The sequence below is a fragment of the Lonchura striata genome, chromosome 20 (assembly GCF_050655825.1).
Source record: "Lonchura striata isolate lonStrDom1 chromosome 20, ASM5065582v1, whole genome shotgun sequence".
Classification (NCBI taxonomy): domain Eukaryota; kingdom Metazoa; phylum Chordata; class Aves; order Passeriformes; family Estrildidae; genus Lonchura; species Lonchura striata.
This window is the reverse complement of record NC_140722.1, coordinates 5629155-5643308: the sequence shown is the minus strand read 5'-3', so window position 1 is coordinate 5643308 and position 14154 is coordinate 5629155. Positions and strand designations below refer to the sequence as shown.

General features: G+C 41.8%; 1 long non-coding RNA gene across 3 annotated transcripts in view; it reads right to left on the bottom strand.

Moving 5' to 3' along the window:
* Nucleotides 1-14154, bottom strand: part of LOC146765711 (uncharacterized) — a 335663-nt gene that overhangs the window by 86219 nt on the left and 235290 nt on the right. Inside the window, exon 16 of one of the 3 annotated variants that reach the window (XR_014949631.1) lies at nucleotides 12930-13096. The exons of the other annotated variants lie outside the window; for them this stretch is intronic. This is a non-coding gene — a long non-coding RNA (uncharacterized LOC146765711). The remainder of the gene's footprint in view (nucleotides 1-12929; nucleotides 13097-14154) is intronic. 3 annotated transcript variants of the gene reach the window in all.

The window sequence follows — 14154 nt, the reverse complement described above, 5'->3', positions numbered from 1 at the left end:
CAACCTAGACCTTCATCCAGCAAAAAATCCTGTGTTCATTCTCACCTTCCTTCACTATTACCTCTGTAAAATCACAGGAAATAATCCACAGTGAACAAAGCAACCATCATGTTCAAGTCTTTGCAGAATCCCAGCCCCTCCAGACCTGAGCTGTGCAAAGCCTCAGGATTATTCATAATTTCACCAGCCTTATTCAGCAGAAAGAATGTGGAACCATTTTGAGTCATATTTAAAGCTGTTTATGGGTATAGGGAAAAGTTGTGTCCCTTGATCAAAATGTAGCTTTCTCTTAGCTTCATTCCTGGGTTAGAGGAGAATTAAACTGTTCTGGAACTTGCTGGGAAGAGGGGGAGCAGGGGGATAGAGAAGGACAATTTATCTCTAAATTACATTGCTCTTCAGAGTAAACCACAGAGAGCTGTAATGGGACAAGTAATTTTTTTATATAGTATAATTAATTAGAACCCATAAACCCCAATTAAACAGCACTTTTGAGACTATCAAGTGGTGCATGTTTGAAACTGCAAATATGACAGTATAAGTACATTTTTATAGCTGGGCACACTCCTCAGGATTATTTTCAGTGCTCTACTAAAATGGGAAATGGCACCAGTTAGGCCCCTGCTAATAAATCGCTTGGAAGCAGGCGATATTAATAATCTTTATGGGGGTAGGATGGAAGCCAGATGGGGCAGGGAGGGGAGTGTGAAAGTGGCATAATATATTGGCCTGGAAAACACAGCCCAGGCCAAAGCAGAAATATAATTTTGGTGTGTATCAGCGAGGACTGGGGATAGAAAAGGAGAGGGATGGCTGAAAGGGGTCTCGCCCTAGGAGATCAGGTGTGGGAATCCAGGGCTTCCCTCTGGCTGCCCTGGCAGGTCTGGGACCCTGGCAGGGGTCAGGAACCCCCTGGACAGAGCCCCCAGAGACACTGTCTGTGATCTCTGTCCATGAAAAAGAGTTTTCAATCTTACAGGATGAATTACAAGCTCTGAGTGTTTTATACAAGTAATAATTAAGTGTGGAACGGGTGCAAAAGTAAAATTTTAGGATTCTATATTAGGAGTTCAAAGAGGACAAAATGGAGGAAATTGGGTGTGTCTTGTCCTTTTTCTCTTTCTCCATGCCCTCCATGTCTCACTGTGGTGTTGGCATTTTTCTGTTGGTTCAGGCTGGGGACACACTGTCCAACGTAGGTGACAGATATTGGCACGTTATTGTAAATCCAGCCCAGGGAGTTTCTGGTATTTAATGTTTGTCACATCCCACTGAGGGCAGAGCCCCACACGCTGCCCTGCAGGACAGAGCTGGGCAGGGCAGCAGAACATGTGAGAGATAAACAGAATAAACAACCTTGAAACCAGCACAGACCAATTATGGCTTCTTCTTTGGCAGGGGGACTGACAGACAGAGACTTTCTACAATCTTAGAATCATCAATAGCACAGATTCCGACAATCAGGAGGATGATTTCTGAGGTAAGAAAAGCAACATCCTACATGGCGAGCACCTGCACAGGCAAGGAGCAAAGGAAAGAGATGCTCCAAGGGGATTTACCAACCCCTAGCAAGGAGAGGGCTTTGTGCCTTGGCTGGGAAATGGGAAGGGTGCTGGCAGCTCCGCTGGCGTCCTGCCCCGGCGGAGCCGTGCGTGCCAGCGATGGGATGTGCGTGCACGGGCTCCGTGCACAACCAGCATGAGGAAAAGCTTCCTCAGCCCTTGTTTATTTACTCGAGGCCCCACTTGTGTTTCACTTGGCAGGGAGAGCCCTGCGCTCATTCCCCGCGCTGCCCTGGCGCACACCTGACAGTCATTAGCGCCCGGGGCCGTTTTGTTCTCACATTTCGGGCGCTGACCCGCAGCTCACGGCTCCAGCAGACACTCCATCACCTCCCTGTCAGCGGCTCCACAGCCCCTGCCCTGCCAGCCAGCTCCAAGTAATGAGGCCTGGGAGAAACCTCCACCTTCAGAGAGACTCCCCTCTTCGCACAGACACTCCACAGAAGCCTTCTTGCTCCTTAAATTCACAGAACCACAGAATAATGAGGTTGGAAGAGACCTCTAAGATCATCAAGTCCAACCTATGCCCTAACATCACAACTATACTATAGAACCAAGTGCCAAGTCCAGTCCTTTTTTAAACATATCCAGAGATGGTGATTCTACCACCTCCCTAGGAAGACAATTCCAGTATTTTATTATTCTTTCAGTGAAATTTTTTTCCTAATATCCAAACTAAACCTTCCCTGACGTAGCTTGAGACTGTGTCCTCTTGTTCTGCCAGTTGCTGCCTGGTGGAAGAGACAGACCCCCACCTGTCTAAACCTCCCTTCAGAAGCTGTAGAGAGCAGTGAGGTCACCCCTGAGCCTCCTCTTCTCCAGGCTGAACGACCCAAACTCCCTCAAACGTTCCTCGTAGGGTTTGTGTTCCAAGCCCCTCATCAGCCTCGCTGCCTCCTCTGGATGTGCTCGAGCATCTCAATGTCCTTCCTGAACTGAGGGCCCAGAACTGGACACAGCACTCGAGGTGTGGTCTCACCAGTGCCGGGTATAGGGGAAGCATGAACTCCCTACTCCTGCTGGTCACACAATTCCTAATGCAGGCCAGGATGCCACTGGCCTTCTTGGCCACCGAGGCACATTACTGGCTCATATCCAACCGGCTGTCGACCAGCACCCCCAGGTCCCTTTCTGTCTGGACACTGTGCAATTATGACTTTTTAGGAGTTTGGAATATTTTATCCTTCAGAAAATAGCAATGCAGCGTGATGAGTGAACAACTGGTGACAGCTGAGCCTTGGTGATGCAACCAGACATTCAATTCTAGCACTCTTGTTCAGTGCTCCTTGTGCAGGCTGCTCCCAAAAAGGGGCATCTTTATCTTAACAGTCACTCAGAAAATTCCTCTAGTCACCCATCAACAAAAGAAGAACAGTGTAATCTAGAAATGCAGAAAAATATGCTTTCAGGTAAAGGAGAAATTGAGGGAACAGCTCATCTGGATAGAAAGCAATGTGGCAAAGACCTGCAACATCCCTGGGAAGATTTGGGGAGGACTTAAGAGCATCAAGGAGATAAGAGCTTTCTGCAGAAATGCTTTGCACTACATGCTATGATCTGTGGAGGTCTGCAGAGTGCTGTCTCATTTTTTATATACATGGGGAGGCTATTCAGCTCCTAGTTTTTAAGAATCCATTTACTAAATTAGAGAATCTTATAAATATTTGCTTTTCTTAAGCCTTGAGCCAATTTATGTGCACTGAGACCCTTAAGCCTTCTCACCAACATAAATTATTCTAGGATCTGACTCCTTAGCAGCTCTAAATACTGCATTTTAGTTTGATGGAGACATATCTTTCCTTTCTGTTTACTTTGTAAACAGTTTTCTCAATTTAGTATCAATAGGGATAAACTCTGACTCTGTCTAAAATCAGCAGTCAGTCTTAGGCTGCAGACAAGTTTTGGACTAAGACCTTACAAGTTAAAAGGAAGGAATGGGAGACTTAAATTACTGGAGAGCTCCAGATTTCCATGAGAGAGAAGAGCTTTGTAATTTTTTTCTATGCCAGTCTCAAGGCAATGGGCATTTCAGTGATCCCTTAAAAAAAATTATTTTTAAAAAAGCAGAAATTCCAAACAAGCAAAGACTCATTTTGGATTTGTGTTAGAGGCTTTTTTCCAAAGCTCTCTGGAGACAGCATTGTTGAATGTGTGGTAATTTAGCACAAGACCTTATAGTCAGATCTAAAGTTGTAGATCTAATAAAATACTTATATCATGTTTTCAAACATTGCAAAAGCAGTATTTTACTGAAATATATTAAGTAGATGCAGATATTGACATTCTTTCCTAAGTCTGTATGGCTCACATGTAGCTTCTCTACAAGCCTTGTACTTAAGGTCTCACTTCTTTGTTCTTTAAACAGTTGGGCTTTTTGGAGGATAATTTCCCATTTGAAAGTTGAGGCACTTGTAGACAGGATATACACGGACAGAAATAAAAACGGACCTGAGCATGTATAAGATAAGGTGATTTAATGTAAAATACTTAAGGTTCTTCCTCCAATAGCTGAAAATAAAGGTTTTATTCATAATATAGGTTTTATTTTTCTTAATCCAGCAAATAAAAATGTGCTCGGTATTGTACAAGGCAAAGTGAGATGAAGAAACCTCTTCTCAATTTAAGCAACAGATATAGAAAGAATAATCTGTCTGGACACTGCAGAACTGGACATTTAGTAGAGGTTCATGAAGGCACAAACAGGGTAATCATATAGTGAAGGAAGGACAGAAAAATTGACTTAATCTTAAATCCTAATTTAGATGTTTCAAGGAAAAAAAAAAAAAGCACATTTTAAGGAAATTGGAAAGCTCTGAGTGCAGCAGACTCGTGGTCTAGTTAGTTAGGGGGTAGTGGCACAAAGAATATCAGCAACCATCAACAGGATGGCAAATGGCATTTGAATAGACATGTGTCATTCCTGTACCGCAGCCAAGTGAAACTACAAACACTATTAAAAGTATAAAGAGGCTTTAATTTACATTCCTGCTAAGGCATCTTTCTGTTGCCAGAATATTGCTAGTGGGCTTCGGATAAATGAGAATCTGGCCTTAATATTCTCAAACAGAAAAGTGAAATACACAGACATATTGACTAGGAATCGTGTGCTCTGTTCTGTTAACCCAAGGTATCTACATGGACCAAAACTGGCAGGAAGAATATGAATCTGTACCTACAGTGAATAGCAGCTTCAGTGAGCACAAATTATCTAGAGACTCACTTTCCATGACAGCAAAATTGGCCCTGTAGAATCATAAAGGTTGGAAAAGACTTCCAAGATCATGGATGAAACCATTAACCCAGCACTGTCAGGTCCACCACTAAACCATGTCCTGGAGTATGCATCTAAACATTTCCTGAACACTTTAATATTGCATATTTCCTTTATTTTTAGCATCACACTCCCCAACACCACACAATTCAAAACACTGTCTTCTTCATTTTCCCTCTGCTAAATCTTGGTGCTAAAGTCAGAACTCCAACCTAAACACAAGCCACCCAGGAAGCTCTAATGCTTTATAACAAATTTCAGACTTTTAACACAAAAGACAAAAAGCCTTGAATACCAGCAGTGCCTGGGGAGGATGTTGTGTCCTTTGCTGGTGAGAGGCACAGCAATAAAGAAATGGCCACGGCAATAAAGAAATGGCAGCAATCCCTGCCAATGTGACCAGGGGCAATACACACCAGCCAGGAGCTGGAGGAGCTTCCTTCTATCACCAGAAGCATCTCTGCCCCCTGCCCATTAGCCCAGCTTCAGCTGTGGCCCATTCTAGATGCTCCAGAGGAAGAGGGAAGAACAAACAAACCCAGAGGGCAAGTTAGGCATGAAAAGAGGGAGGGAAAAAAACAAAACAAAACAAAACACCATCTCATGCCTGTGAGGAAGCCCTCGAGCAAAGGCATGAGATGTGTTTCAGACTCTAAAAAAAGCTTTCCACCAGAAAGAAAAAATGATCATATGAAAAACAGGAGAGGAAAAGGTAACTCCAAACACACGTAAGCAAAACACGTAAGCAAAATGGCAGGGGGTTGGAAATACCAACCAAAGCCTTTCTTTGATTCTATGAAAATAGGCAAAATTTGGAGGTGTTTGAAATCAAGGACAAATCCCTCAAAATTTATTTGTGCCTAGATTTTGAGGTGAACACATTTAAGTAGATTCCTCCATTTATTTCTAAATAAGAGATGTGTAGCTCTTGAAATGTCTTCTTGGGATGTGTTAATTTTGATAGGAAAATGAAAGGTGCTAATTTATCCCTGTCGCCGTATAATATTAAACAGTTAAATGTGGGCTGCTTTTGGAAATAGTGCATGGCAGACACACTTAAAAAAATAATTCAAAAGGTACTGAAGAAATAATCTTTTCCAAATCTGTCAACAAGATTCTATCCGCTGTTCATGGCAAGAAATCTAGCTTAATTTGGTAAAACAATCACTTTTGCTCTCCCAAACATTGTAAAACAAGTGGGGTCATGGAAAGAAAAGTGGAAACATTAAGAAGACCCTTGATAAATGCTTAGGGCTGTGCTGCTGTTATCGTGGGGTATTTCCAAGGACCTGCACAGGTTTTAAAAGTACAAGTAAATGAGGGCAGGAGGGAGCTCAGACTTCAAGGGCTGAGGACTGCAAATTCAATTCACCGTGTGGTTTTGCTGTGAATGCTTTTCCAGCTCTCACACCATTACATAGGATGTAGCATCATAATGATGTCAACTCTTGGACCAAAGAACAAGTTGATTTAAGTTTTATGAGGGGAAGGATGAATACTTTCAAAGGAATGGTGAACCAAATACAGAACTGGTAGGATCACAGTTCAGGGAACTCACGGTTAACACTTTGAACTATTTTTGGAAAGGTACTGCAAGTTCAGGGATAGTTGGATGGAAGAGGCCTGCACAGCTCGAGCAAAGCACAACCTCTCAAAGCATTGACAATTTGCTACCAAATTTGCAGGAATAAACTCAAAACCTCTCTTCCTCTTCACAGAAGGCTGCTCTGTGTGTGTGTGTGTGTGTGTGTGTGAATGAGCATCAGAGGCTGTGCAAAGCCTTCCCTCCCTGGGACAAAGGACAAACACTCACCTCGCATTCGAATCAGCACACAGCCCCCTCTGCTTTCTTCAGGATTCTCCAAGGCACAGGGCAGCAGGAGGGTGCAGGACCCAGGCTCCCTCCATCCCTGCCTTCCCTACAGCAGAGCATCCCCTCCTTGTCAGTCCCATCTCTCCCGGGATGCTGTGACCTTGTCCTGTCCACTCGAGGAAGTGCTGGGTTTTAGCTCCAGCATTTTCAATCTATAGGGAAACAAAACCTCCCTGAAATTCAGACACGAAAGAAAGCACAGGTATGGAGCTTTTCAATCAAAGCCACTGCTGTTCCTGCAGTGAGAGCAGGCACAAAAAGACCTTCCCCAACTCCTTTTGGAAAGTCACTGCAGATGATTTCTGCCAGCTCTTGCTATGTTTTTCCCTCCTTTAAATGCATACTTGAGAATATCCAGTTATTGCAGATCACCAGGAACACACAAGGAATGGGTTGCTTTATAAGCTTTACTACAATTATGGATAATGTTGGAAATATATACTGTATATTTCCTGTATGGTGGGACTGCTGCAAGCACAGAAAATCCACATTGAAGGGGATTTCTATGCAAGCTATGCAGCAGATGAAGATTGTATTGCAAGCTTGAATTACTGATTCAAGCTGCTTCTTTGCCTCTCCCCACCCACTTCTCTAATAGCTTTTAAACTTAAATAGCCATATAAGTTAAAATGTTCTTTTATAGGGTGAAATAAACAGATTTTATGGTTCAGAAACTGCAAGTTTAGAGATCAACACTTCACCACTAATTCATGCAGGTTCAAGCTAAGGAAATGGCTCGTTTTCCTCTCTGCAGTCTCTGAGACTTTTTTTTCCTTAAAAAATCCTAGATGCATTTTAAATTAGATGTTATGAAAACTCTGGATGCAGACAATGCTTTCTCTTGACAAAGTACATCTAGGTTGCTGCATTCCAGGTCCTATATCCCATGAAATCAGAGGAAAATGAGTGCTGAAATCCTCAAGATTTGCTGGAAATGTGCTCAAAACTTTAGAATTTACTGTACACGTTATTGATAGCATCTTAAAGCAAACAAACAGAAAATGCCCAACAAAATAATAAGAAGAAAAAATTTTAAAAATCACAAGAAAGCTTACATATGCCACTCTGGGAATCTAAAAAAATCTCATGACTGCAAATGTAATTTATACTTAAACTTCTTTTTAACTCTCAAAGCACTGCAAAGAATATTTATCCCCAGTCCATTCAGCACAATTCTTTCCAGTGGAATAGTAGGAAATACCAGTTCCAGCTGTCCCAGGAAAGCTGAGGGGAAGCAGGACTGACAAGCCCCATACCTTCTACAACACATTTCCATTACTAGAATTATTAATTGGACTTCATGGGTTACACTGGCATTCCAGTGAGCCTGGGGAATAACCATGACCCAGAGATGTGAATTCCAGATGCAAGCAGAAATAATTGGAGGGTACAAAACCCCAGGAAGATGCAGCTTGGAAAGCTTGGTATGATCTGAATGCACAGAAAGTTATTTTCAAACCAAGAAAGAGAAGAACTGATTCTACTGAGCAGTGGGAGACTCTGCTCTAAATACTCTAAAGAAAAAATGTGGTGCCCTGTTCATTTTTTCAGAGAAATTACAGTGATTGTGTTTCACTTGTCCATCTATCTGTTTATTCAACCCTCATCACTATGAGTTTTGAGTGCCTCATATATCCAGTAACAGCATGGAAGTATTTTTCTTCCCATTTATCAGCTACATTAACCAGCATTTAAGTGGTTAAAATGGAGGTTTTGTTTCCAAGCAAAGATAATCCTGTTCCTGATGACACCAGTAATGGTGGTATATGACAACATAATCAGCAGCACAAGGATATAAACAACTCCCAATTATCCCAAACCAAAATTTTTGAACATCTTGTTACATTTTTTCCTTAGGCCTTAAAATTACTGAGTTGTTATGGTTGGATGCTTTGCGGTGAATAAATCTAGAATAATTCCCTGGAAAGAGTGAATTGCACCAAAATTCTGTTAGTGCAAAAGACCACAGTACCAAGCTTGCCCTGGCTTTCCCATCCATGGGGAAAACAAACCAGACCATGTTCTCATCGTGTGGGGACAGGAGATAAAGGGAGGAGCAGTGCTGATGTGATTTCTAGGAAGTGGGAAGCAGCTGCATGGAAAACAGGCAAGAGGGAGAGCGCAATGAATGCCACACAACAGTGGGATTTCTTGCACTTTTGCCTCTGTCAAAGGGCCAAATTCCCTGTGCCTCCAGGTGAGGAACAAAACAACAACTCTGAGAAAACCCCAGTGCACGTGCACACAACCTGACTGGAATTTGAGAGGATCCATCGGTGCCGTTTCCCACACGGGGTGCACGGAGCACCCATCGTGTCCCAGAGCTCTCACACTGATAGGAACACGAGATTCTGTGCTGGAAACAGAGATGTCACAGGACACGGCATTCAGATCTGAAGGCAGATCAAAGTAACCACACTGAGAGCCAAATTCAAGCTTGGGCTTTGAATATACCTCCAAAACATGGATGTTTTTGGAGCTAGAGTTTGCGTTCTGTCATCCATCTAATCTTGAAATGGGTGGATCAAAGATGTTCAGTCTGAGGCTTAGCAAAGTGCAAACAGATACTTTTGAATAGAAATAGTTCAGTGAAATGCTCCAAGCAAGAAATAAATTTGTTGGTGAGGAAGTCATGAAGGGAAGAAGTGAAACTGGCTGAGGAAATTGCTACGTACCTATTGATTGCTTTGATATGTTACCTTGTGAGGTTGGATTTATGTGCAACAGGAGTGAAGGAGAGGCACAACGTGGTTGAGGAATTGGACCACAAAGTTGGTAGCAATGCCAGAAAAGACTGGAAATTAAGAAGGATGCCCAGTGGTTTGAGCACTGGCTTGGAAACCAGCAGCAATCATATGTTTGGTTCTCCATCCCAAATTTCCTGTATGTCCTTGGCCAAGTCATCTAGTGCCTCAGCTTCCAACAACTCAAATGGAGCTCATTAACCTTGCTAAAAAATAAGAAAGTTTGTGGGGATGAAGGACCACTTCTCACCCACTGCAACCTCACAGCTTAGAGGTGGTTTGATATAATCATTAGAAAAGGAGACTGGATGGCTTGCTGAATTATTCCAAATAAAAATACAGATACAAAATTATAGAAAAGAACTGCCTGCAGAACACTTCAAGCAGCAGGGACAAGCCTGGTTATAGATCTTCCAACATTTCCATGCTCTAAGGAAGCCACACTCCTGTTCAAGCTATAGGAAAAACACACAAAACATTGCACAGCCCTGGCTGGCACTGGCAGTGGCTCTGTAGATGGCACAAGTGCTAACCTTATTTTCTACAATGTTTATGCCAATGGAAAGTGGAAATAACTGTAGGAATGAATCCTGACATATATATGTGTGACATCTGGCCACATCAGCACTATCATTTATTCCAGAGTGTGCATTTTCCTGGCCACCATTTTTCAGCCTACCTTAGTCAACTGCAATAACATTTTTGGCCAGTACAAATTTTTGACCTGATGTCTGTGTAGATCTGAAAGGAATTTCCCTTTCAACACACATGATCTTCCATTAAGCAAAGCCAGTTCCATGATTCCTGGAAGAATTAAGAGGTACAAATACCCTGTAAATCTGGATCCTTGCAGTGAAGGAGATCCTTGGTCTCCTTTTAATAAATTAATTCTTTCACACCTTATGCTGGTGGGTCATTTAGGGACAGTCTTATCACTTCATGAGTAAAGATAATTAACTAAATAATTCAAAATCTCAGACCTTGTTTATTCTTCTGCTCTAACTGACCAAGTGCTATGTAAATTTTAGAGTAAAAAATATGCATTCAGGATTGCAAATGGAATTACATCCTATATGGGTGGCTGTGTACTGGAGAAAACAAAGTATTGGAATTTACTCATCCTGGAGAGTTTTCTCCTGCTGTTACACACAATCACTTCATCAATAGTGGCAATTAGAGAGGGCCAAGAATTTCTAGTACTGTGTCAAGGGTGTGGAACAACACCCTTGGGCAGCTGTTAGTATAGAGTATAAAAAGGAAGCAACCACTTAAATACTTACAAAATTAGAAGTTGAATTTCTACTGAAAGCCAAGTGAATGTTTACATTAAAGGCCAATCTTGATAAACATATTTGGCCAATAAAAACCATGAAAATAACCAAATCCATTGGTAAAATCAGAGCAATAACAATAATCAGCAGCAAAAACATAAAAAATTAAAACTGATTACAACAAATTATGGATTTGAAAAGAATTAGAAGTTGAAGCTTTTCCTTCTTTTAAGTATTCCTTCAAACTGTGATTTTGAAACTTTCATTCAGTTGCTGCTTAAGTCTGATAGCTCTGAAACTCATGGCTGCCTGATAAATCTGTGTTAAAAGCCCCCAGCAGCCTGCATGGTGCTTCACTTACAGTGCACAACTGCTCTGCTTGGAGTGGGCAAAGCTGCTGACTTCCTGCTGGAAATGTTAAGGCAAATTGTAGAAAACAAGGGTTATGTCCCAAACTTTGCTTTACACTTTTCCATTTTGGGAATGCAGCTCCCATTGATACTTATAATTGGCAGAAAATGCTGTCAGAAAATGCTTCAGTCTAAAACTTGCAATTTTCTGCCTCCTGCAGGAAGGTCACTCACCAAAGACATCCAGATCCATGCATCTATCATGTGTGAAAACATGGTATTTTCCTTTTCCAAGCAATGTCCAGCTGCAATCCACGGAAACCTTTTTAGCCACATAAAGATGCATCAGAGAACATTCTCACAAATTACATGCATCTTTATGCAGAAGCAAAGCCAAAGTTAGCTGCTTCCCCCTGTAGTGTAAAATTCCTGTGCAGATTATACACCTTATTAATTCTAGACCATTGAACTTTCCTCCTAGTTTATAACAAAGTGTTACATTATTAGTCAGGCTTCCCAGCAACTTTTGATAAAAGTGGTGATTTTATTGCTGTATAAAAAATACAAGGCAAGTTAAATGTTCAGTATTTTCTTATAAAATATTTAAGTTTATAAACTGTTGCAAACAGGCTGGTGTTTATATAATATTCACAGACATCTGTAATGCCTCTCATGAAAGCTAATGTATAAGCTCTTAGCTACTGCAAAAGGGTTTTAAAGATGCTCTGCCCATCTTAAAGTGTAATTCTACATAGTCTGAATAGCTACTTTGATAACAGTTTGTTTTGAGCTTAATGTTTATTCCTCCCACTGCTGTCTAGGCTGAAATTTGCTTACTTTATGAGTGAGGGCCCCAGTGCATTTAAAATTTAAATACCTGACTAGGACACACTTACTCAGCAGAAAGCAAACACATGCCTAATTTCAGGTACATGCTTACATCCTTTATGTCTCAGGACTCAAATCATACGCCCACTTTATTTAACAGACAGAAAAGCAGTTGGAAATACAGACATTTCTGAGGCAGAAGAACATATTTACCAAAGGAAAGAAGCTTTAATTACTTCTTTTCCAGGTATTGCACCATTACCACTACTAAGAAACAAAACATTTGTTTCAGCTTCTGACTTGCTGTAAGTCTTGTTGTGTGTTCCTGTAGATATTTTATTTTTGTTGCTAAAATCAATAGTAAAGCTACTGAGACTACAAGCACACAACTGCTCCTACAGCTAACAAAAAGCCAAGCAGAAGTGGGATTCTCCCCCCCACCCACCAATAGACTGCAAGGTATCATATTTACACCTTGTGACATTTTGCTGTGAAACATCAGGAAGAGTCAAGAATATTTATAATTCTGGGTGCCTTGTTTAAAACAGAACAAAGTCAGAGAGGTTCTCCATGGACTTCTCCTTCAGCTCATTCTGAAGCAGCAGAGCTGATGCAAGAAGACTGTAAGACTCAACCACACATCCTGATGCCAACAGCTGACCAGCACAGTCTGAAGAGAGTCGTGGCATTCCCTTCAAACCTATTTCCACTACACTTCAAGTGTAAACTTGGATCAAATGTGGTTCTGAATCCAAAGGCTCACAGTGAGGATCTCAGGTTACACTCATCTGGCTCCACTCAATGTCTTCAGAGCACTGAAGCCCAGCAATCACTTTATGGCTTCTGCAGATGGAGCATTTGCAGCATTTTGTATTTGAAAAGGCCCAGTGGTTGGTGATCAGTACCAAACCACCAGCCAGCTCCACTGAATGACAGGCTTTGTGCTCCCTCACACAAGTCACAGACTGAAAAACAGCAATGCAAGCTCCTAGAGCAATGCTTGCAATTAAGGAGCAATTTCCATACGTACCTCCTTCTTCCCACAACTACATTCTGTAAGTTCCAGCATAGCAGATTGCCAGGTGATGGTCAGATGGGATCTCACATCAGGGGCAAGAATTTCTCACACATGCTTTGGGCCAGGTGAAGACAGCCACAAGCTGGATGGCAACTCCAGATCTGAGGAGCAAGAAAAAGCTGCAGGAATGGAGCAGATGAACTTTAAGCAGGTACAAAAACCTGAAATGGGGATCACACAAGTGCCACACAAGTAGACATGAAAGAAACAGCTCAGAAATTCTGTGAGATCTATGAGTTCCAGGGCTTGGTACCTGATGGAGAAATATTGGTACTGGATAAATAAGGTGTACACTGGTCCTTTCCCCTGGCTGTGCTGGGACTTTGACCATCTAAATGTCATCACAGATTAATATGGCGGGAGTCAGTCAAATGCTGCAAAAAAAGTTTTAAAACTCATCTGTCCCATTCAAAGGACTGATTAAAGGAAAACATGTCACCAGAGTATTCCTCTGGGCAGCCATACTCACGACTAAATATGGGTTGTAAAGTAAAGGAGTATGGGCAGCCATAGGATACACTGGAAGAGTACCTTTCACCTCTACAGCAAACAGATGATTCCAGTCTCAGAGCCTTTTCTATTTATTTATGATGACTGACACACAGCTTGTACTTGATTTTAAGGAAAGTTACAATGAGGAGTAACATAATGTGCTGTTTTCCAGGAAACGTGGCAGAGCTGGTATTCATCAATGTGGAGCACATGTGGTACGTTGTCTGATGGGAGAAGAAAACCTGCACTCGACACAAAGTGCATTCAGAAAAGACTTAAAAGAGAAACTAGATGTTCTTATATCCCACTCTGTTACTCATACAGTGTCCAAAAGTAACTCTAGCCTGCTTTTTCTTCTTTACATCACCTTTCTTTCAAGGCTGTGGGGAATACTTGCCACTTTCTGTTGTCTGTATCCCATGCTTATAGATATATAATAGCCAAAAATGTAGGGGACTGGAGCTGTCCTCAGTGTATTTCCAACAGCTTTTCTCCTGTGTAGAAGACCAGATTTTTATGTTGTTCCATTGTGCAATTCACAGGATCTGTGATCATGGAGGGGAAGTTCCACAGCAGTAAAAGGCCTAAAGCAACTCCAGAACAAGAGCTCTTATCCTGTGGGAAACATTTCAGAGCCCTTAAAGGTCTTTTTGCATAGTTTCTACTCCTGCATTAGGTGTAAGCA